The following is a 23,271-nucleotide window of genomic DNA, read 5'->3' on the forward strand; positions in this document are numbered from 1 at the left end:
AAGACACCCAAAAGCCTGATCATATGAACAGCAAGTCTTTTTTACGTGGAAATTACTTTGTTCAGTGTTTTCAGCATTTTCAGAGTAATTTTCAGGATGATTTTGGAGTGGACCCACTGAAAATCCGCCTTATAAAGAGGTAAAAGTCTTAAACTGTACATGATTCCCATTGATGATGACTTTAAATCAGATTTTCATATTTTACTGGTACCTGGAATTTTGTTTTTATTTTCTGAGATGTTTTCCAAAGGGATAATCACTGCTCTTGATCATGGTGCTATAAGAAAAGGTGTGTGAAACTCATCAATGGTCAATGTCTGAGTAGTCGTGGCCGAGTGGTTAAGGCGATGGACTAGAAATCCATTGGGGTTTCCCCGCGCAGGTTCAAATCCTGCCGACTACGAATATGTTCCTGTAGTATTTTGTCTGATTACCCGAGAAGATAAATGTGCGTGTGTCCTGGTTTATCACACATAAAGGTGATATGCAAACTTTAGACCGGGTTTCTAGAACCAGACTGACTTGATTTTTGGATGTATTTTCTATAAGCCGATCTGACGCTGCATCCCACGTGCGTCAAGCCACTAATTAAAAGAAGTGCCATGAGTGCCACCAGGTAAGTGGTGCTTCTCCCTCTTTTGTCTAGCAGTCACAGACCACTGCTGTGGCAGATGTACTGGGACATGCACTTTGATTTGCAACAACCTTGAATTATCTCTTGGAAGAAACTTTTTACCACACAATGAAACATTTTTAGCCACTTCTGGATGAACAGCTTTCTAACAGTATAAGTTTTGCAATTATTTTTTTCTTACCCTGTTTCCAAGTAACAGATCCAGCACTCTATTTACTAGCCACTTTTCATCCACATTTAAAACTGTCCTTGTTGAGATATCATGCAACCCTTGGCACACTTGTGGAATAAAAGTTAAGGAGATATTAATTTACCATTGTGTATTAATTGTAGATTTGCACTACAGCTTTAAAGCCTGTATTTACCTTCATTCATGAGTTCAAATGTGCTTTTTAGCACAAAAACTGCAGCCATGTATTTTTTTTGTGTGGTTACATGGTGTAATGGTTAGCACTCTGGACTTTGAATCCAGCGATCTGAGTTCAAATCTCAGTGGAACCTGGGCAGCTCTTTGTACATATGTTTCAGTTTTTCCGCTTACACTGAGTTCTCCTGTGCCCAAGTTTTAACATAAAAAGAGAGTTAAAATCAACATGCCAAAAAAAGATTTGAATGTTCCAAACATCCATGGAGTGATCACTTTGAGTTGTATGGCCAAATCCACCTATGAAGCAGGATTACCGAAACTTAAAATTCACTTTAAGATACAACACTCTTACGAATTGTGTCACACAAAGCAACCATACCCTATGATTTATGTCAATGTTCACATAACACTTTTTGCAGGTGTATTAAACTGACAAGGATTTTAAGCTGAAATGGCTTCAGGAATTGTTGGCGTTTTCTTCCTGAATCATCTTTTCTTTTGTTTTTCAGAATTTCCTAAAGCAGTTTGCAAAAATTTTTGGTGGTATTTTTATAAAATTATTTTGGGAACCTTTTGAGTCTATTTTTGTGGCGCTTCTTTGTAGCTCACAAAACGCACTAAAAGTCACTCAGGAACCTTGAAGGAGTTTTTCTAACCTTCCCATTAAATTGTATTATAAGTATGGAGCTATTCGAAATGAAAAACACCTGAAGAATGATATGCTTATTTTAGTTAACCGCTTGGCATTTTTGGAAACTTGAAGTGGTTAAAAGACACCCAAAAGCCTGATCATTATTATTATTTATTATTATACATTTTTATAGCGCCATTTATTCCATGGCGCTTTACATGTGAATACGGGGCAAATATAGACAAATACATTAAACATGAGCAGATAACAAGGCACACGAGTACATAAGGAGGGAGGACCCTGCCCACGAGGGCTCACAGTCTGCAGGGGGTGGGTGAGGATACACTAGGAGAGGGAAGAGCTGGCTGTACGGCTGTTCAGTAGGTTGAGGATCACTGCAGGCTGTAGGCTTGTCGGAAGAGATGAGTCTTCAGGTTCTTTTTGAAGGTTTCTATGGTAGGCGCAAGTCTGATGTGTTGGGGTAGAGAGTTCCAGAGTATGGGGGAAGCACGGGAGAAGTCTTGGATGCGGTTATGGGAAGAAGAGATGAGAGGGGAGTAGAGAAGGAGATCTTGGGAGGATCGGAGGTCGCGTGTAGGTAGGTACCGGGAGACCATGTCACAGATGTATGGAGGAGACAGGTTGTGGATGGCTTTGTATGTCAGTGTGAGGGTTTTGAACTGGAGTCTCTGGGCGATAGGAAGCCAGTGAAGGGCTTGACACAGGGGAGAGGCTGGGGAATAGCGGGGGGACAGGTGGATTAGTCGGGCAGCAGAGTGTAGGATGGATTGGAGTGGTGCCAGAGTGCTAGAGGGGAGTCCAGAGAGTAGGAGGTTGCAGTAGTCGAGGCGGGAGATGATAAGGGCATGCACTAGCGTTTTTGCAGTGTTGCGGTCAAGGAAAGCACGGATCCGGGAAATATTTTTGAGTTTGAGACGACAGGAGGAGGCAAGGGCTTGGATATGTGGCTTGAAAGAGAGGGCAGAGTCGAGGATCACCCCGAGGCACCGGGGTGATCTGAACAGCAAGTCTTTTTTACGTGGAAACTAATTTGTTCAGTGTTTTCAGCATTTTCAGAGTAATTTTCAGGATGATTTTGGAGTGGACCCACTGAAAATCCGCCTTATAAAGAGGTAAAAGTCTTAAACTGTACATGATTCCCATTGATGATGACTTTAAATCAGATTTTTATATTTTACTGGTACCTGGAATTTTGTTTCTATTTTCTGAGATGTTTTCCAATATGATAATCACTGCTCTTGATCATGGTGCTATAAGAAAAAGTGTGTGAAACTCATTAATGGTCAATGTCTGAGTAGTCGTGGCCGAGTGGTTAAGGCGATGGACTAGAAATCCATTGGGGTTTCCCCGCGCAGGTTCAAATCCTGCCGACTACGAATATGTTTCTGTAGTTTTTTGTCTGATTACCCGAGAAGATAAATGTGCGTGTGTCCTGGTTTATCACACATGAAGGTGATATGCAAACTTTAGACCGGGTTTCTAGAACCAGACTGACTTGATTTTTGGATGTATTTTCTATAAGCCGATCTGAAGCTGCATCCCACGTGCGTCAAGCCACTAATTAAAAGAAGCGCCATGAGTGCCACCAGGTAAGTGGTGCTTCTCCCTCTTTTGTCTAGCAGTCACAGACCACTGCTGTGGCAGATGTACTGGGACATGCACTTTGATTTGCAACAACCTTGAATTATCTCTTGGAAGAAACTTTTTACCACACAATGAAACATTTTTAGCCACTTCTGGATGAACAGCTTTCTAACAGTATAAGTTTTGCAATTATTTTTTTCTTACCCTGTTTCCAAGTAACAGATCCAGCACTCTATTTACTAGCCACTTTTCATCCACATTTAAAACTGTCCTTGTTGAGATATCATGCAACCCTTGGCACACTTGTGGAATAAAAGTTAAGGAGATATTAATTTACCATTGTGTATTAATTGTAGATTTGCACTACAGCTTTAAAGCCTGTATTTACCTTCATTCATGAGTTCAAATGTGCTTTTTAGCACAAAAACTGCAGCCATGTATTTTTTTTGTGTGGTTACATGGTGTAATGGTTAGCACTCTGGACTTTGAATCCAGCGATCTGAGTTCGAATCCAGCGATCTGAGTTCAAATCTCAGTGGAACCTGGGCAGCTCTTTGTACATATGTTTCAGTTTTTCCGCTTACACTGAGTTCTCCTGTGCCCAAGTTTTAACATAAAAAGAGAGTTAAAATCAACATGCCAAAAAAAGATTTGAATGTTCCAAACATCCATGGAGTGATCACTTTGAGTTGTATGGCCAAATCCACCTATGAAGCAGGATTACCGAAACTTAAAATTGACTTTAAGATACAACACTCTTACGAATTGTGTCACACAAAGCAACCATACCCTATGATTTATGTCAATGTTCACATAACACTTTTTCCAGGTGTATTAAACTGACAAGGATTTTAAGCTGAAATGGCTTCAGGAATTGTTGGCGTTTTCTTCCTGAATCATCTTTTCTTTTGTTTTTCAGAATTTCCTAAAGCAGTTTGCAAACATTTTTGGTGGTATTTTTATAAAATTATTTTGGGAACCTTTTGAGTCTATTTTTGTGGCGCTTCTTTGTAGCTCACAAAACGCACTAAAAGTCACTCAGGAACCTTGAAGGAGTTTTTCTAACCTTCCCATTAAATTGTATTATAAGTATGGAGCTATTCGAAATGAAAAACACCTGAAGAATGATATGCTTATTTTAGTTAACCGCTTGGCATTTTTGGAAACTTGATGTGGTTAAAAGACACCCAAAAGCCTGATCATATGAACAGCAAGTATTTTTTACGTGGAAATTACTTTGTTCAGTGTTTTCAGCATTTTCAGAGTAATTTTCAGGATGATTTTGGAGTGGACCCACTGAAAATCCGCCTTATAAAGAGGTAAAAGTCTTAAACTGTACATGATTCCCATTGATGATGACTTTAAATCAGATTTTCATATTTTACTGGTACCTGGAATTTTGTTTTTATTTTCTGAGATGTTTTCCAAAGGGATAATCACTGCTCTTGATCATGGTGCTATAAGAAAAGGTGTGTGAAACTCATCAATGGTCAATGTCTGAGTAGTCGTGGCCGAGTGGTTAAGGCGATGGACTAGAAATCCATTGGGGTTTCCCTGCGCAGGTTCAAATCCTGCCGACTACGAATATGTTCCTGTAGTATTTTGTCTGATTACCCGAGAAGATAAATGTGCGTGTGTCCTGGTTTATCACACATAAAGGTGATATGCAAACTTTAGACCGGGTTTCTAGAACCAGACTGACTTGATTTTTGGATGTATTTTCTATAAGCCGATCTGACGCTGCATCCCACGTGCGTCAAGCCACTAATTAAAAGAAGTGCCATGAGTGCCACCAGGTAAGTGGTGCTTCTCCCTCTTTTGTCTAGCAGTCACAGACCACTGCTGTGGCAGATGTACTGGGACATGCACTTTGATTTGCAACAACCTTGAATTATCTCTTGGAAGAAACTTTTTACCACACAATGAAACATTTTTAGCCACTTCTGGATGAACAGCTTTCTAACAGTATAAGTTTTGCAATTATTTTTTTCTTACCCTGTTTCCAAGTAACAGATCCAGCACTCTATTTACTAGCCACTTTTCATCCACATTTAAAACTGTCCTTGTTGAGATATCATGCAACCCTTGGCACACTTGTGGAATAAAAGTTAAGGAGATATTAATTTACCATTGTGTATTAATTGTAGATTTGCACTACAGCTTTAGAGCCCGTATTTACCTTCATTCATGAGTTCAAATGTGCTTTTCAGCACAAAAACTGCAGCCATGCATTTTTTTTGTGTGGTTCCATGGTGTGATGGTTAGCACTCTGGACTTTGAATCCAGCGATCTGAGTTCAAATCTCAGTGGAACCTGGGCAGCTCTTTGTACATATGTTTCAGTTTTTCCGCTTACACTGAGTTCTCCTGTGCCCAAGTTTTAACATAAAAAGAGAGTTAAAATCAACATGCCAAAAAAAGATTTGAATGTTCCAAACATCCATGGAGTGATCACTTTGAGTTGTATGGCCAAATCCACCTATGAAGCAGGATTACCGAAACTTAAAATTGACTTTAAGATACAACACTCTTACGAATTGTGTCACACAAAGCAACCATACCCTATGATTTATGTCAATGTTCACATAACACTTTTTCCAGGTGTATTAAACTGACAAGGATTTTAAGCTGAAATGGCTTCAGGAATTGTTGGCGTTTTCTTCCTGAATCATCTTTTCTTTTGTTTTTCAGAATTTCCTAAAGCAGTTTGCAAACATTTTTGGTGGTATTTTTATAAAATTATTTTGGGAACCTTTTGAGTCTATTTTTGTGGCGCTTCTTTGTAGCTCACAAAACGCACTAAAAGTCACTCAGGAACCTTGAAGGAGTTTTTCTAACCTTCCCATTAAATTGTATTATAAGTATGGAGCTATTCGAAATGAAAAACACCTGAAGAATGATATGCTTATTTTAGTTAACCGCTTGGCATTTTTGGAAACTTGATGTGGTTAAAAGACACCCAAAAGCCTGATCATATGAACAGCAAGTCTTTTTTACGTGGAAATTACTTTGTTCAGTGTTTTCAGCATTTTCAGAGTAATTTTCAGGATGATTTTGGAGTGGACCCACTGAAAATCCGCCTTATAAAGAGGTAAAAGTCTTAAACTGTACATGATTCCCATTGATGATGACTTTAAATCAGATTTTCATATTTTACTGGTACCTGGAATTTTGTTTTTATTTTCTGAGATGTTTTCCAAAGGGATAATCACTGCTCTTGATCATGGTGCTATAAGAAAAGGTGTGTGAAACTCATCGATGGTCAATGTCTGAGTAGTCGTGGCCGAGTGGTTAAGGCGATGGACTAGAAATCCATTGGGGTTTCCCCGCGCAGGTTCAAATCCTGCCGACTACGAATATGTTCCTGTAGTATTTTGTCTGATTACCCGAGAAGATAAATGTGCGTGTGTCCTGGTTTATCACACATAAAGGTGATATGCAAACTTTAGACCGGGTTTCTAGAACCAGACTGACTTGATTTTTGGATGTATTTTCTATAAGCCGATCTGACGCTGCATCCCACGTGCGTCAAGCCACTAATTAAAAGAAGTGCCATGAGTGCCACCAGGTAAGTGGTGCTTCTCCCTCTTTTGTCTAGCAGTCACAGACCACTGCTGTGGCAGATGTACTGGGACATGCACTTTGATTTGCAACAACCTTGAATTATCTCTTGGAAGAAACTTTTTACCACACAATGAAACATTTTTAGCCACTTCTGGATGAACAGCTTTCTAACAGTATAAGTTTTGCAATTATTTTTTTCTTACCCTGTTTCCAAGTAACAGATCCAGCACTCTATTTACTAGCCACTTTTCATCCACATTTAAAACTGTCCTTGTTGAGATATCATGCAACCCTTGGCACACTTGTGGAATAAAAGTTAAGGAGATATTAATTTACCATTGTGTATTAATTGTAGATTTGCACTACAGCTTTAAAGCCTGTATTTACCTTCATTCATGAGTTCAAATGTGCTTTTTAGCACAAAAACTGCAGCCATGTATTTTTTTTGTGTGGTTCCATGGTGTGATGGTTAGCACTCTGGACTTTGAATCCAGCGATCTGAGTTCAAATCTCAGTGGAACCTGGGCAGCTCTTTGTACATATGTTTCAGTTTTTCCGCTTACACTGAGTTCTCCTGTGCCCAAGTTTTAACATAAAAAGAGAGTTAAAATCAACATGCCAAAAAAAGATTTGAATGTTCCAAACATCCATGGAGTGATCACTTTGAGTTGTATGGCCAAATCCACCTATGAAGCAGGATTACCGAAACTTAAAATTGACTTTAAGATACAACACTCTTACGAATTGTGTCACACAAAGCAACCATACCCTATGATTTATGTCAATGTTCACATAACACTTTTTCCAGGTGTATTAAACTGACAAGGATTTTAAGCTGAAATGGCTTCAGGAATTGTTGGCGTTTTCTTCCTGAATCATCTTTTCTTTTGTTTTTCAGAATTTCCTAAAGCAGTTTGCAAACATTTTTGGTGGTATTTTTATAAAATTATTTTGGGAACCTTTTGAGTCTATTTTTGTGGTGCTTCTTTGTAGCTCACAAAACGCACTAAAAGTCACTCAGGAACCTTGAAGGAGTTTTTCTAACCTTCCCATTAAATTGTATTATAAGTATGGAGCTATTCGAAATGAAAAACACCTGAAGAATGATATGCTTATTTTAGTTAACCGCTTGGCATTTTTGGAAACTTGATGTTGTTAAAAGACACCCAAAAGTCTGATCATATGAACGGCAAGTCTTTTTTACGTGGAAATTACTTTGTTCAGTGTTTTCAGCATTTTCAGAGTAATTTTCAGGATGATTTTGGAGTGGACCCACTGAAAATCCGCCTTATAAAGAGGTAAAAGTCTTAAACTGTACATGATTCCCATTGATGATGACTTTAAATCAGATTTTCATATTTTACTGGTACCTGGAATTTTGTTTCTATTTTCTGAGATGTTTTCCAAAGGGATAATCACTGCGCTTGATCATGGTGCTATAAGAAAAGGTGTGTGAAACTCATCAACGGTCAATGTCTGAGTAGTCGTGGCCGAGTGGTTAAGGCGATGGACTAGAAATCCATTGGGGTTTCCCTGCCGACTACGAATATGTTCCTGTAGTTTTTTGTCTGATTACCCGAGAAGATAAATTTGCGTGTGTCCAGGTTTATCACACATGAAGGTGATATGCAAACTTTAGACGGGGTTTCTAGAACCAGACTGACTTGATTTTTGGATGTATTTTCTATAAGCCGATCTGACGCTGCATCCCACGTGCGTCAAGCCACTAATTAAAAGAAGCGCCATGAGTGCCACCATGTAAGTGGTGCTTCTCCCTCTTTTGTCTAGCAGTCACAGACCACTGCTGTGGCAGATGTACTGGGACATGCACTTTGATTTGCAACAACCTTGAATTATCTCTTGGAAGAAACTTTTTACCACACAATGAAATTTTTTTAGCCACTTCTGGATGAACAGCTTTCTAAAAGTATACGTTTTGCAATTATTTTTTTTCTTACCCTGTTTCCAAGTAACAGATCCAGCACTCTATTTACTAGCCACTTTTCATCAACATTTAAAACTGTCCTTGTTGAGATATCATGGAACCCTTGGCACACTTGTGGAATAAAAGTTAAGGAGATATTAATTTACCATTGTGTATTAATTGTAGATTTGCACTACAGCTTTAGAGCCCGTATTTACCTTCATTCATGAGTTCAAATGTGCTTTTCAGCACAAAAACTGCAGCCATGCATTTTTTTTGTGTGGTTCCATGGTGTGATGGTTAGCACTCTGGACTTTGAATCCAGCGATCTGAGTTCAAATCTCAGTGGAACCTGGGCAGCTCTTTGTACATATGTTTCAGTTTTTCCGCTTACACTGAGTTCTCCTGTGCCCAAGTTTTAACATAAAAAGAGAGTTAAAATCAACATGCCAAAAAAAGATTTGAATGTTCCAAACATCCATGGAGTGATCACTTTGAGTTGTATGGCCAAATCCACCTATGAAGCAGGATTACCGAAACTTAAAATTGACTTTAAGATACAACACTCTTACGAATTGTGTCACACAAAGCAACCATACCCTATGATTTATGTCAATGTTCACATAACACTTTTTCCAGGTGTATTAAACTGACAAGGATTTTAAGCTGAAATGGCTTCAGGAATTGTTGGCGTTTTCTTCCTGAATCATCTTTTCTTTTGTTTTTCAGAATTTCCTAAAGCAGTTTGCAAACATTTTTGGTGGTATTTTTATAAAATTATTTTGGGAACCTTTTGAGTCTATTTTTGTGGCGCTTCTTTGTAGCTCACAAAACGCACTAAAAGTCACTCAGGAACCTTGAAGGAGTTTTTCTAACCTTCCCATTAAATTGTATTATAAGTATGGAGCTATTCGAAATGAAAAACACCTGAAGAATGATATGCTTATTTTAGTTAACCGCTTGGCATTTTTGGAAACTTGATGTGGTTAAAAGACACCCAAAAGCCTGATCATATGAACAGCAAGTCTTTTTTACGTGGAAATTACTTTGTTCAGTGTTTTCAGCATTTTCAGAGTAATTTTCAGGATGATTTTGGAGTGGACCCACTGAAAATCCGCCTTATAAAGAGGTAAAAGTCTTAAACTGTACATGATTCCCATTGATGATGACTTTAAATCAGATTTTCATATTTTACTGGTACCTGGAATTTTGTTTTTATTTTCTGAGATGTTTTCCAAAGGGATAATCACTGCTCTTGATCATGGTGCTATAAGAAAAGGTGTGTGAAACTCATCAATGGTCAATGTCTGAGTAGTCGTGGCCGAGTGGTTAAGGCGATGGACTAGAAATCCATTGGGGTTTCCCCGCGCAGGTTCAAATCCTGCCGACTACGAATATGTTCCTGTAGTATTTTGTCTGATTACCCGAGAAGATAAATGTGCGTGTGTCCTGGTTTATCACACATAAAGGTGATATGCAAACTTTAGACCGGGTTTCTAGAACCAGACTGACTTGATTTTTGGATGTATTTTCTATAAGCCGATCTGACGCTGCATCCCACGTGCGTCAAGCCACTAATTAAAAGAAGTGCCATGAGTGCCACCAGGTAAGTGGTGCTTCTCCCTCTTTTGTCTAGCAGTCACAGACCACTGCTGTGGCAGATGTACTGGGACATGCACTTTGATTTGCAACAACCTTGAATTATCTCTTGGAAGAAACTTTTTACCACACAATGAAACATTTTTAGCCACTTCTGGATGAACAGCTTTCTAACAGTATAAGTTTTGCAATTATTTTTTTCTTACCCTGTTTCCAAGTAACAGATCCAGCACTCTATTTACTAGCCACTTTTCATCCACATTTAAAACTGTCCTTGTTGAGATATCATGCAACCCTTGGCACACTTGTGGAATAAAAGTTAAGGAGATATTAATTTACCATTGTGTATTAATTGTAGATTTGCACTACAGCTTTAAAGCCTGTATTTACCTTCATTCATGAGTTCAAATGTGCTTTTTAGCACAAAAACTGCAGCCATGTATTTTTTTTGTGTGGTTACATGGTGTAATGGTTAGCACTCTGGACTTTGAATCCAGCGATCTGAGTTCAAATCTCAGTGGAACCTGGGCAGCTCTTTGTACATATGTTTCAGTTTTTCCGCTTACACTGAGTTCTCCTGTGCCCAAGTTTTAACATAAAAAGAGAGTTAAAATCAACATGCCAAAAAAAGATTTGAATGTTCCAAACATCCATGGAGTGATCACTTTGAGTTGTATGGCCAAATCCACCTATGAAGCAGGATTACCGAAACTTAAAATTCACTTTAAGATACAACACTCTTACGAATTGTGTCACACAAAGCAACCATACCCTATGATTTATGTCAATGTTCACATAACACTTTTTGCAGGTGTATTAAACTGACAAGGATTTTAAGCTGAAATGGCTTCAGGAATTGTTGGCGTTTTCTTCCTGAATCATCTTTTCTTTTGTTTTTCAGAATTTCCTAAAGCAGTTTGCAAAAATTTTTGGTGGTATTTTTATAAAATTATTTTGGGAACCTTTTGAGTCTATTTTTGTGGCGCTTCTTTGTAGCTCACAAAACGCACTAAAAGTCACTCAGGAACCTTGAAGGAGTTTTTCTAACCTTCCCATTAAATTGTATTATAAGTATGGAGCTATTCGAAATGAAAAACACCTGAAGAATGATATGCTTATTTTAGTTAACCGCTTGGCATTTTTGGAAACTTGAAGTGGTTAAAAGACACCCAAAAGCCTGATCATTATTATTATTTATTATTATACATTTTTATAGCGCCATTTATTCCATGGCGCTTTACATGTGAATACGGGGCAAATATAGACAAATACATTAAACATGAGCAGATAACAAGGCACACGAGTACATAAGGAGGGAGGACCCTGCCCACGAGGGCTCACAGTCTGCAGGGGGTGGGTGAGGATACACTAGGAGAGGGAAGAGCTGGCTGTACGGCTGTTCAGTAGGTTGAGGATCACTGCAGGCTGTAGGCTTGTCGGAAGAGATGAGTCTTCAGGTTCTTTTTGAAGGTTTCTATGGTAGGCGCAAGTCTGATGTGTTGGGGTAGAGAGTTCCAGAGTATGGGGGAAGCACGGGAGAAGTCTTGGATGCGGTTATGGGAAGAAGAGATGAGAGGGGAGTAGAGAAGGAGATCTTGGGAGGATCGGAGGTCGCGTGTAGGTAGGTACCGGGAGACCATGTCACAGATGTATGGAGGAGACAGGTTGTGGATGGCTTTGTATGTCAGTGTGAGGGTTTTGAACTGGAGTCTCTGGGCGATAGGAAGCCAGTGAAGGGCTTGACACAGGGGAGAGGCTGGGGAATAGCGGGGGGACAGGTGGATTAGTCGGGCAGCAGAGTGTAGGATGGATTGGAGTGGTGCCAGAGTGCTAGAGGGGAGTCCAGAGAGTAGGAGGTTGCAGTAGTCGAGGCGGGAGATGATAAGGGCATGCACTAGCGTTTTTGCAGTGTTGCGGTCAAGGAAAGCACGGATCCGGGAAATATTTTTGAGTTTGAGACGACAGGAGGAGGCAAGGGCTTGGATATGTGGCTTGAAAGAGAGGGCAGAGTCGAGGATCACCCCGAGGCACCGGGGTGATCTGAACAGCAAGTCTTTTTTACGTGGAAACTAATTTGTTCAGTGTTTTCAGCATTTTCAGAGTAATTTTCAGGATGATTTTGGAGTGGACCCACTGAAAATCCGCCTTATAAAGAGGTAAAAGTCTTAAACTGTACATGATTCCCATTGATGATGACTTTAAATCAGATTTTTATATTTTACTGGTACCTGGAATTTTGTTTCTATTTTCTGAGATGTTTTCCAATATGATAATCACTGCTCTTGATCATGGTGCTATAAGAAAAAGTGTGTGAAACTCATTAATGGTCAATGTCTGAGTAGTCGTGGCCGAGTGGTTAAGGCGATGGACTAGAAATCCATTGGGGTTTCCCCGCGCAGGTTCAAATCCTGCCGACTACGAATATGTTTCTGTAGTTTTTTGTCTGATTACCCGAGAAGATAAATGTGCGTGTGTCCTGGTTTATCACACATGAAGGTGATATGCAAACTTTAGACCGGGTTTCTAGAACCAGACTGACTTGATTTTTGGATGTATTTTCTATAAGCCGATCTGAAGCTGCATCCCACGTGCGTCAAGCCACTAATTAAAAGAAGCGCCATGAGTGCCACCAGGTAAGTGGTGCTTCTCCCTCTTTTGTCTAGCAGTCACAGACCACTGCTGTGGCAGATGTACTGGGACATGCACTTTGATTTGCAACAACCTTGAATTATCTCTTGGAAGAAACTTTTTACCACACAATGAAACATTTTTAGCCACTTCTGGATGAACAGCTTTCTAACAGTATAAGTTTTGCAATTATTTTTTTCTTACCCTGTTTCCAAGTAACAGATCCAGCACTCTATTTACTAGCCACTTTTCATCCACATTTAAAACTGTCCTTGTTGAGATATCATGCAACCCTTGGCACACTTGTGGAATAAAAGTTAAGGAGATATTAATTTACCATTGTGTATTAATTGTAGATTTGCACTACAGCTTTAAAGCCTGTATTTACCTTCATTCATGAGTTCAAATGTGCTTTTTAGCACAAAAACTGCAGCCATGTATTTTTTTTGTGTGGTTACATGGTGTAATGGTTAGCACTCTGGACTTTGAATCCAGCGATCTGAGTTCAAATCTCAGTGGAACCTGGGCAGCTCTTTGTACATATGTTTCAGTTTTTCCGCTTACACTGAGTTCTCCTGTGCCCAAGTTTTAACATAAAAAGAGAGTTAAAATCAACATGCCAAAAAAAGATTTGAATGTTCCAAACATCCATGGAGTGATCACTTTGAGTTGTATGGCCAAATCCACCTATGAAGCAGGATTACCGAAACTTAAAATTCACTTTAAGATACAACACTCTTACGAATTGTGTCACACAAAGCAACCATACCCTATGATTTATGTCAATGTTCACATAACACTTTTTGCAGGTGTATTAAACTGACAAGGATTTTAAGCTGAAATGGCTTCAGGAATTGTTGGCGTTTTCTTCCTGAATCATCTTTTCTTTTGTTTTTCAGAATTTCCTAAAGCAGTTTGCAAAAATTTTTGGTGGTATTTTTATAAAATTATTTTGGGAACCTTTTGAGTCTATTTTTGTGGCGCTTCTTTGTAGCTCACAAAACGCACTAAAAGTCACTCAGGAACCTTGAAGGAGTTTTTCTAACCTTCCCATTAAATTGTATTATAAGTATGGAGCTATTCGAAATGAAAAACACCTGAAGAATGATATGCTTATTTTAGTTAACCGCTTGGCATTTTTGGAAACTTGAAGTGGTTAAAAGACACCCAAAAGCCTGATCATTATTATTATTTATTATTATACATTTTTATAGCGCCATTTATTCCATGGCGCTTTACATGTGAATACGGGGCAAATATAGACAAATACATTAAACATGAGCAGATAACAAGGCACATGAGTACATAAGGAGGGAGGACCCTGCCCACGAGGGCTCACAGTCTGCAGGGGGTGGGTGAGGATACACTAGGAGAGGGAAGAGCTGGCTGTACGGCTGTTCAGTAGGTTGAGGATCACTGCAGGCTGTAGGCTTGTCGGAAGAGATGAGTCTTCAGGTTCTTTTTGAAGGTTTCTATGGTAGGCGCAAGTCTGATGTGTTGGGGTAGAGAGTTCCAGAGTATGGGGGAAGCACGGGAGAAGTCTTGGATGCGGTTATGGGAAGAAGAGATGAGAGGGGAGTAGAGAAGGAGATCTTGGGAGGATCGGAGGTCGCGTGTAGGTAGGTACCGGGAGACCATGTCACAGATGTATGGAGGAGACAGGTTGTGGATGGCTTTGTATGTCAGTGTGAGGGTTTTGAACTGGAGTCTCTGGGCGATAGGAAGCCAGTGAAGGGCTTGACACAGGGGAGAGGCTGGGGAATAGCGGGGGGACAGGTGGATTAGTCGGGCAGCAGAGTGTAGGATGGATTGGAGTGGTGCCAGAGTGCTAGAGGGGAGTCCAGAGAGTAGGAGGTTGCAGTAGTCGAGGCGGGAGATGATAAGGGCATGCACTAGCGTTTTTGCAGTGTTGCGGTCAAGGAAAGCACGGATCCGGGAAATATTTTTGAGTTTGAGACGACAGGAGGAGGCAAGGGCTTGGATATGTGGCTTGAAAGAGAGGGCAGAGTCGAGGATCACCCCGAGGCACCGGGGTGATCTGAACAGCAAGTCTTTTTTACGTGGAAACTAATTTGTTCAGTGTTTTCAGCATTTTCAGAGTAATTTTCAGGATGATTTTGGAGTGGACCCACTGAAAATCCGCCTTATAAAGAGGTAAAAGTCTTAAACTGTACATGATTCCCATTGATGATGACTTTAAATCAGATTTTTATATTTTACTGGTACCTGGAATTTTGTTTCTATTTTCTGAGATGTTTTCCAATATGATAATCACTGCTCTTGATCATGGTGCTATAAGAAAAAGTGTGTGAAACTCATTAATGGTCAATGTCTGAGTAGTCGTGGCCGAGTGGTTAAGGCGATGGACTAGAAATCCATTGGGGTTTCCCCGCGCAGGTTCAAATCCTGCCGACTACGAATATGTTCCTGTAGTTTTTTGTCTGATTACCCGAGAAGATAAATGTGCGTGTGTCCTGGTTTATCACACATGAAGGTGATATGCAAACTTTAGACCGGGTTTCTAGAACCAGACTGACTTGATTTTTGGATGTATTTTCTATAAGCCGATCTGAAGCTGCATCCCACGTGCGTCAAGCCACTAATTAAAAGAAGCGCCATGAGTGCCACCAGGTAAGTGGTGCTTCTCCCTCTTTTGTCTAGCAGTCACAGACCACTGCTGTGGCAGATGTACTGGGACATGCACTTTGATTTGCAACAACCTTGAATTATCTCTTGGAAGAAACTTTTTACCACACAATGAAACATTTTTAGCCACTTCTGGATGAACAGCTTTCTAACAGTATAAGTTTTGCAATTATTTTTTTCTTACCCTGTTTCCAAGTAACAGATCCAGCACTCTATTTACTAGCCACTTTTCATCCACATTTAAAACTGTCCTTGTTTAGATATCATGCAACCCTTGGCACACTTGTGGAATAAAAGTTAAGGAGATATTAATTTACCATTGTGTATTAATTGTAGATTTGCACTACAGCTTTAGAGCCCGTATTTACCTTCATTCATGAGTTCAAATGTGCTTTTTAGCACAAAAACTGCAGCCATGTATTTTTTTTGTGTGGTTCCATGTTGTGATGGTTAGCACTCTGGACTTTGAATCCAGCGATCTGAGTTCAAATCTCAGTGGAACCTGGGCAGCTCTTTGTACATATGTTTCAGTTTTTCCGCTTACACTGAGTTCTCCTGTGCCCAAGTTTTAACATAAAAAGAGAGTTAAAATCAACATGCCAAAAAAAGATTTGAATGTTCCAAACATCCATGGAGTGATCACTTTGAGTTGTATGGCCAAATCCACCTATGAAGCAGGATTACCGAAACTTAAAATTGACTTTAAGATACAACACTCTTACGAATTGTGTCACACAAAGCAACCATACCCTATGATTTATGTCAATGTTCACATAACACTTTTTCCAGGTGTATTAAACTGACAAGGATTTTAAGCTGAAATGGCTTCAGGAATTGTTGGCGTTTTCTTCCTGAATCATCTTTTCTTTTGTTTTTCAGAATTTCCTAAAGCAGTTTGCAAACATTTTTGGTGGTATTTTTATAAAATTATTTTGGGAACCTTTTGAGTCTATTTTTGTGGCGCTTCTTTGTAGCTCACAAAACGCACTAAAAGTCACTCAGGAACCTTGAAGGAGTTTTTCTAACCTTCCCATTAAATTGTATTATAAGTATGGAGCTATTCGAAATGAAAAACACCTGAAGAATGATATGCTTATTTTAGTTAACCGCTTGGCATTTTTGGAAACTTGATGTGGTTAAAAGACACCCAAAAGCCTGATCATATGAACAGCAAGTATTTTTTACGTGGAAATTACTTTGTTCAGTGTTTTCAGCATTTTCAGAGTAATTTTCAGGATGATTTTGGAGTGGACCCACTGAAAATCCGCCTTATAAAGAGGTAAAAGTCTTAAACTGTACATGATTCCCATTGATGATGACTTTAAATCAGATTTTCATATTTTACTGGTACCTGGAATTTTGTTTTTATTTTCTGAGATGTTTTCCAAAGGGATAATCACTGCTCTTGATCATGGTGCTATAAGAAAAGGTGTGTGAAACTCATCAATGGTCAATGTCTGAGTAGTCGTGGCCGAGTGGTTAAGGCGATGGACTAGAAATCCATTGGGGTTTCCCTGCGCAGGTTCAAATCCTGCCGACTACGAATATGTTCCTGTAGTATTTTGTCTGATTACCCGAGAAGATAAATGTGCGTGTGTCCTGGTTTATCACACATAAAGGTGATATGCAAACTTTAGACCGGGTTTCTAGAACCAAACTGACTTGATTTTTGGATGTATTTTCTATAAGCCGATCTGACGCTGCATCCCACGTGCGTCAAGCCACTAATTAAAAGAAGTGCCATGAGTGCCACCAGGTAAGTGGTGCTTCTCCCTCTTTTGTCTAGCAGTCACAGACCACTGCTGTGGCAGATGTACTGGGACATGCACTTTGATTTGCAACAACCTTGAATTATCTCTTGGAAGAAACTTTTTACCACACAATGAAACATTTTTAGCCACTTCTGGATGAACAGCTTTCTAACAGTATAAGTTTTGCAATTATTTTTTTCTTACCCTGTTTCCAAGTAACAGATCCAGCACTCTATTTACTAGCCACTTTTCATCCACATTTAAAACTGTCCTTGTTGAGATATCATGCAACCCTTGGCACACTTGTGGAATAAAAGTTAAGGAGATATTAATTTACCATTGTGTATTAATTGTAGATTTGCACTACAGCTTTAGAGCCCGTATTTACCTTCATTCATGAGTTCAAATGTGCTTTTCAGCACAAAAACTGCAGCCATGCATTTTTTTTGTGTGGTTCCATGGTGTGATGGTTAGCACTCTGGACTTTGAATCCAGCGATCTGAGTTCAAATCTCAGTGGAACCTGGGCAGCTCTTTGTACATATGTTTCAGTTTTTCCGCTTACACTGAGTTCTCCTGTGCCCAAGTTTTAACATAAAAAGAGAGTTAAAATCAACATGCCAAAAAAAGATTTGAATGTTCCAAACATCCATGGAGTGATCACTTTGAGTTGTATGGCCAAATCCACCTATGAAGCAGGATTACCGAAACTTAAAATTGACTTTAAGATACAACACTCTTACGAATTGTGTCACACAAAGCAACCATACCCTATGATTTATGTCAATGTTCACATAACACTTTTTCCAGGTGTATTAAACTGACAAGGATTTTAAGCTGAAATGGCTTCAGGAATTGTTGGCGTTTTCTTCCTGAATCATCTTTTCTTTTGTTTTTCAGAATTTCCTAAAGCAGTTTGCAAACATTTTTGGTGGTATTTTTATAAAATTATTTTGGGAACCTTTTGAGTCTATTTTTGTGGCGCTTCTTTGTAGCTCACAAAACGCACTAAAAGTCACTCAGGAACCTTGAAGGAGTTTTTCTAACCTTCCCATTAAATTGTATTATAAGTATGGAGCTATTCGAAATGAAAAACACCTGAAGAATGATATGCTTATTTTAGTTAACCGCTTGGCATTTTTGGAAACTTGATGTGGTTAAAAGACACCCAAAAGCCTGATCATATGAACAGCAAGTCTTTTTTACGTGGAAATTACTTTGTTCAGTGTTTTCAGCATTTTCAGAGTAATTTTCAGGATGATTTTGGAGTGGACCCACTGAAAATCCGCCTTATAAAGAGGTAAAAGTCTTAAACTGTACATGATTCCCATTGATGATGACTTTAAATCAGATTTTCATATTTTACTGGTACCTGGAATTTTGTTTTTATTTTCTGAGATGTTTTCCAAAGGGATAATCACTGCTCTTGATCATGGTGCTATAAGAAAAGGTGTGTGAAACTCATCAATGGTCAATGTCTGAGTAGTCGTGGCCGAGTGGTTAAGGCGATGGACTAGAAATCCATTGGGGTTTCCCCGCGCAGGTTCAAATCCTGCCGACTACGAATATGTTCCTGTAGTATTTTGTCTGATTACCCGAGAAGATAAATGTGCGTGTGTCCTGGTTTATCACACATAAAGGTGATATGCAAACTTTAGACCGGGTTTCTAGAACCAGACTGACTTGATTTTTGGATGTATTTTCTATAAGCCGATCTGACGCTGCATCCCACGTGCGTCAAGCCACTAATTAAAAGAAGTGCCATGAGTGCCACCAGGTAAGTGGTGCTTCTCCCTCTTTTGTCTAGCAGTCACAGACCACTGCTGTGGCAGATGTACTGGGACATGCACTTTGATTTGCAACAACCTTGAATTATCTCTTGGAAGAAACTTTTTACCACACAATGAAACATTTTTAGCCACTTCTGGATGAACAGCTTTCTAACAGTATAAGTTTTGCAATTATTTTTTTCTTACCCTGTTTCCAAGTAACAGATCCAGCACTCTATTTACTAGCCACTTTTCATCCACATTTAAAACTGTCCTTGTTGAGATATCATGCAACCCTTGGCACACTTGTGGAATAAAAGTTAAGGAGATATTAATTTACCATTGTGTATTAATTGTAGATTTGCACTACAGCTTTAAAGCCTGTATTTACCTTCATTCATGAGTTCAAATGTGCTTTTTAGCACAAAAACTGCAGCCATGTATTTTTTTTGTGTGGTTCCATGGTGTGATGGTTAGCACTCTGGACTTTGAATCCAGCGATCTGAGTTCAAATCTCAGTGGAACCTGGGCAGCTCTTTGTACATATGTTTCAGTTTTTCCGCTTACACTGAGTTCTCCTGTGCCCAAGTTTTAACATAAAAAGAGAGTTAAAATCAACATGCCAAAAAAAGATTTGAATGTTCCAAACATCCATGGAGTGATCACTTTGAGTTGTATGGCCAAATCCACCTATGAAGCAGGATTACCGAAACTTAAAATTGACTTTAAGATACAACACTCTTACGAATTGTGTCACACAAAGCAACCATACCCTATGATTTATGTCAATGTTCACATAACACTTTTTCCAGGTGTATTAAACTGACAAGGATTTTAAGCTGAAATGGCTTCAGGAATTGTTGGCGTTTTCTTCCTGAATCATCTTTTCTTTTGTTTTTCAGAATTTCCTAAAGCAGTTTGCAAACATTTTTGGTGGTATTTTTATAAAATTATTTTGGGAACCTTTTGAGTCTATTTTTGTGGCGCTTCTTTGTAGCTCACAAAACGCACTAAAAGTCACTCAGGAACCTTGAAGGAGTTTTTCTAACCTTCCCATTAAATTGTATTATAAGTATGGAGCTATTCGAAATGAAAAACACCTGAAGAATGATATGCTTATTTTAGTTAACCGCTTGGCATTTTTGGAAACTTGATGTGGTTAAAAGACACCCAAAAGCCTGATCATATGAACAGCAAGTCTTTTTTACGTGGAAATTACTTTGTTCAGTGTTTTCAGCATTTTCAGAGTAATTTTCAGGATGATTTTGGAGTGGACCCACTGAAAATCCGCCTTATAAAGAGGTAAAAGTCTTAAACTGTACATGATTCCCATTGATGATGACTTTAAATCAGATTTTCATATTTTACTGGTACCTGGAATTTTGTTTTTATTTTCTGAGATGTTTTCCAAAGGGATAATCACTGCTCTTGATCATGGTGCTATAAGAAAAGGTGTGTGAAACTCATCAATGGTCAATGTCTGAGTAGTCGTGGCCGAGTGGTTAAGGCGATGGACTAGAAATCCATTGGGGTTTCCCCGCGCAGGTTCAAATCCTGCCGACTACGAATATGTTCCTGTAGTATTTTGTCTGATTACCCGAGAAGATAAATGTGCGTGTGTCCTGGTTTATCACACATAAAGGTGATATGCAAACTTTAGACCGGGTTTCTAGAACCAGACTGACTTGATTTTTGGATGTATTTTCTATAAGCCGATCTGACGCTGCATCCCACGTGCGTCAAGCCACTAATTAAAAGAAGTGCCATGAGTGCCACCAGGTAAGTGGTGCTTCTCCCTCTTTTGTCTAGCAGTCACAGACCACTGCTGTGGCAGATGTACTGGGACATGCACTTTGATTTGCAACAACCTTGAATTATCTCTTGGAAGAAACTTTTTACCACACAATGAAACATTTTTAGCCACTTCTGGATGAACAGCTTTCTAACAGTATAAGTTTTGCAATTATTTTTTTCTTACCCTGTTTCCAAGTAACAGATCCAGCACTCTATTTACTAGCCACTTTTCATCCACATTTAAAACTGTCCTTGTTGAGATATCATGCAACCCTTGGCACACTTGTGGAATAAAAGTTAAGGAGATATTAATTTACCATTGTGTATTAATTGTAGATTTGCACTACAGCTTTAGAGCCCGTATTTACCTTCATTCATGAGTTCAAATGTGCTTTTCAGCACAAAAACTGCAGCCATGCATTTTTTTTGTGTGGTTCCATGGTGTGATGGTTAGCACTCTGGACTTTGAATCCAGCGATCTGAGTTCAAATCTCAGTGGAACCTGGGCAGCTCTTTGTACATATGTTTCAGTTTTTCCGCTTACACTGAGTTCTCCTGTGCCCAAGTTTTAACATAAAAAGAGAGTTAAAATCAACATGCCAAAAAAAGATTTGAATGTTCCAAACATCCATGGAGTGATCACTTTGAGTTGTATGGCCAAATCCACCTATGAAGCAGGATTACCGAAACTTAAAATTGACTTTAAGATACAACACTCTTACGAATTGTGTCACACAAAGCAACCATACCCTATGATTTATGTCAATGTTCACATAACACTTTTTCCAGGTGTATTAAACTGACAAGGATTTTAAGCTGAAATGGCTTCAGGAATTGTTGGCGTTTTCTTCCTGAATCATCTTTTCTTTTGTTTTTCAGAATTTCCTAAAGCAGTTTGCAAACATTTTTGGTGGTATTTTTATAAAATTATTTTGGGAACCTTTTGAGTCTATTTTTGTGGCGCTTCTTTGTAGCTCACAAAACGCACTAAAAGTCACTCAGGAACCTTGAAGGAGTTTTTCTAACCTTCCCATTAAATTGTATTATAAGTATGGAGCTATTCGAAATGAAAAACACCTGAAGAATGATATGCTTATTTTAGTTAACCGCTTGGCATTTTTGGAAACTTGATGTGGTTAAAAGACACCCAAAAGCCTGATCATATGAACAGCAAGTCTTTTTTACGTGGAAATTACTTTGTTCAGTGTTTTCAGCATTTTCAGAGTAATTTTCAGGATGATTTTGGAGTGGACCCACTGAAAATCCGCCTTATAAAGAGGTAAAAGTCTTAAACTGTACATGATTCCCATTGATGATGACTTTAAATCAGATTTTCATATTTTACTGGTACCTGGAATTTTGTTTTTATTTTCTGAGATGTTTTCCAAAGGGATAATCACTGCTCTTGATCATGGTGCTATAAGAAAAGGTGTGTGAAACTCATCAATGGTCAATGTCTGAGTAGTCGTGGCCGAGTGGTTAAGGCGATGGACTAGAAATCCATTGGGGTTTCCCCGCGCAGGTTCAAATCCTGCCGACTACGAATATGTTCCTGTAGTATTTTGTCTGATTACCCGAGAAGATAAATGTGCGTGTGTCCTGGTTTATCACACATAAAGGTGATATGCAAACTTTAGACCGGGTTTCTAGAACCAGACTGACTTGATTTTTGGATGTATTTTCTATAAGCCGATCTGACGCTGCATCCCACGTGCGTCAAGCCACTAATTAAAAGAAGTGCCATGAGTGCCACCAGGTAAGTGGTGCTTCTCCCTCTTTTGTCTAGCAGTCACAGACCACTGCTGTGGCAGATGTACTGGGACATGCACTTTGATTTGCAACAACCTTGAATTATCTCTTGGAAGAAACTTTTTACCACACAATGAAACATTTTTAGCCACTTCTGGATGAACAGCTTTCTAACAGTATAAGTTTTGCAATTATTTTTTTCTTACCCTGTTTCCAAGTAACAGATCCAGCACTCTATTTACTAGCCACTTTTCATCCACATTTAAAACTGTCCTTGTTGAGATATCATGCAACCCTTGGCACACTTGTGGAATAAAAGTTAAGGAGATATTAATTTACCATTGTGTATTAATTGTAGATTTGCACTACAGCTTTAAAGCCTGTATTTACCTTCATTCATGAGTTCAAATGTGCTTTTTAGCACAAAAACTGCAGCCATGTATTTTTTTTGTGTGGTTCCATGGTGTGATGGTTAGCACTCTGGACTTTGAATCCAGCGATCTGAGTTCAAATCTCAGTGGAACCTGGGCAGCTCTTTGTACATATGTTTCAGTTTTTCCGCTTACACTGAGTTCTCCTGTGCCCAAGTTTTAACATAAAAAGAGAGTTAAA

At 39.1% G+C, this 23,271-nt stretch overlaps 22 non-coding genes across 22 annotated transcripts; all 22 read left to right on the plus strand.

Moving 5' to 3' along the window:
- Window positions 1-321: 321 nt before the first annotated feature.
- On the plus strand, window positions 322-403 carry TRNAS-AGA (transfer RNA serine (anticodon AGA)). The gene has a single exon. It is a non-coding gene; the product is annotated as a tRNA-Ser (tRNA).
- A 660-nt stretch (window positions 404-1,063) lies between these two features.
- TRNAQ-UUG (transfer RNA glutamine (anticodon UUG)) lies at window positions 1,064-1,135 on the plus strand. The gene has a single exon. It is a non-coding gene; the product is annotated as a tRNA-Gln (tRNA).
- Window positions 1,136-2,947: 1,812 nt separating this feature from the next.
- On the plus strand, window positions 2,948-3,029 carry TRNAS-AGA (transfer RNA serine (anticodon AGA)). The gene has a single exon. It is a non-coding gene; the product is annotated as a tRNA-Ser (tRNA).
- A 1,709-nt stretch (window positions 3,030-4,738) lies between these two features.
- TRNAS-AGA (transfer RNA serine (anticodon AGA)) lies at window positions 4,739-4,820 on the plus strand. Its single transcript has one exon. It is a non-coding gene; the product is annotated as a tRNA-Ser (tRNA).
- A 660-nt stretch (window positions 4,821-5,480) lies between these two features.
- TRNAQ-UUG (transfer RNA glutamine (anticodon UUG)) lies at window positions 5,481-5,552 on the plus strand. The gene has a single exon. It is a non-coding gene; the product is annotated as a tRNA-Gln (tRNA).
- A 957-nt stretch (window positions 5,553-6,509) lies between these two features.
- TRNAS-AGA (transfer RNA serine (anticodon AGA)) lies at window positions 6,510-6,591 on the plus strand. Its single transcript has one exon. It is a non-coding gene; the product is annotated as a tRNA-Ser (tRNA).
- Window positions 6,592-7,251: 660 nt separating this feature from the next.
- On the plus strand, window positions 7,252-7,323 carry TRNAQ-UUG (transfer RNA glutamine (anticodon UUG)). Its single transcript has one exon. It is a non-coding gene; the product is annotated as a tRNA-Gln (tRNA).
- A 1,683-nt stretch (window positions 7,324-9,006) lies between these two features.
- TRNAQ-UUG (transfer RNA glutamine (anticodon UUG)) lies at window positions 9,007-9,078 on the plus strand. Its single transcript has one exon. It is a non-coding gene; the product is annotated as a tRNA-Gln (tRNA).
- Window positions 9,079-10,035: 957 nt separating this feature from the next.
- On the plus strand, window positions 10,036-10,117 carry TRNAS-AGA (transfer RNA serine (anticodon AGA)). Its single transcript has one exon. It is a non-coding gene; the product is annotated as a tRNA-Ser (tRNA).
- Window positions 10,118-10,777: 660 nt separating this feature from the next.
- Window positions 10,778-10,849, plus strand: TRNAQ-UUG (transfer RNA glutamine (anticodon UUG)). Its single transcript has one exon. It is a non-coding gene; the product is annotated as a tRNA-Gln (tRNA).
- A 1,812-nt stretch (window positions 10,850-12,661) lies between these two features.
- On the plus strand, window positions 12,662-12,743 carry TRNAS-AGA (transfer RNA serine (anticodon AGA)). The gene has a single exon. It is a non-coding gene; the product is annotated as a tRNA-Ser (tRNA).
- Window positions 12,744-13,403: 660 nt separating this feature from the next.
- Window positions 13,404-13,475, plus strand: TRNAQ-UUG (transfer RNA glutamine (anticodon UUG)). The gene has a single exon. It is a non-coding gene; the product is annotated as a tRNA-Gln (tRNA).
- A 1,812-nt stretch (window positions 13,476-15,287) lies between these two features.
- Window positions 15,288-15,369, plus strand: TRNAS-AGA (transfer RNA serine (anticodon AGA)). Its single transcript has one exon. It is a non-coding gene; the product is annotated as a tRNA-Ser (tRNA).
- Window positions 15,370-16,029: 660 nt separating this feature from the next.
- Window positions 16,030-16,101, plus strand: TRNAQ-UUG (transfer RNA glutamine (anticodon UUG)). Its single transcript has one exon. It is a non-coding gene; the product is annotated as a tRNA-Gln (tRNA).
- A 957-nt stretch (window positions 16,102-17,058) lies between these two features.
- Window positions 17,059-17,140, plus strand: TRNAS-AGA (transfer RNA serine (anticodon AGA)). Its single transcript has one exon. It is a non-coding gene; the product is annotated as a tRNA-Ser (tRNA).
- A 660-nt stretch (window positions 17,141-17,800) lies between these two features.
- TRNAQ-UUG (transfer RNA glutamine (anticodon UUG)) lies at window positions 17,801-17,872 on the plus strand. The gene has a single exon. It is a non-coding gene; the product is annotated as a tRNA-Gln (tRNA).
- Window positions 17,873-18,829: 957 nt separating this feature from the next.
- On the plus strand, window positions 18,830-18,911 carry TRNAS-AGA (transfer RNA serine (anticodon AGA)). The gene has a single exon. It is a non-coding gene; the product is annotated as a tRNA-Ser (tRNA).
- Window positions 18,912-19,571: 660 nt separating this feature from the next.
- TRNAQ-UUG (transfer RNA glutamine (anticodon UUG)) lies at window positions 19,572-19,643 on the plus strand. Its single transcript has one exon. It is a non-coding gene; the product is annotated as a tRNA-Gln (tRNA).
- A 957-nt stretch (window positions 19,644-20,600) lies between these two features.
- TRNAS-AGA (transfer RNA serine (anticodon AGA)) lies at window positions 20,601-20,682 on the plus strand. The gene has a single exon. It is a non-coding gene; the product is annotated as a tRNA-Ser (tRNA).
- Window positions 20,683-21,342: 660 nt separating this feature from the next.
- On the plus strand, window positions 21,343-21,414 carry TRNAQ-UUG (transfer RNA glutamine (anticodon UUG)). Its single transcript has one exon. It is a non-coding gene; the product is annotated as a tRNA-Gln (tRNA).
- Window positions 21,415-22,371: 957 nt separating this feature from the next.
- On the plus strand, window positions 22,372-22,453 carry TRNAS-AGA (transfer RNA serine (anticodon AGA)). The gene has a single exon. It is a non-coding gene; the product is annotated as a tRNA-Ser (tRNA).
- A 660-nt stretch (window positions 22,454-23,113) lies between these two features.
- TRNAQ-UUG (transfer RNA glutamine (anticodon UUG)) lies at window positions 23,114-23,185 on the plus strand. The gene has a single exon. It is a non-coding gene; the product is annotated as a tRNA-Gln (tRNA).
- Window positions 23,186-23,271: the final 86 nt, after the last annotated feature.

Source organism: Ranitomeya imitator, chromosome 9 (assembly GCF_032444005.1).
Source record: "Ranitomeya imitator isolate aRanImi1 chromosome 9, aRanImi1.pri, whole genome shotgun sequence".
In the NCBI taxonomy this organism is placed as follows: Eukaryota; Metazoa; Chordata; class Amphibia; order Anura; family Dendrobatidae; genus Ranitomeya; species Ranitomeya imitator.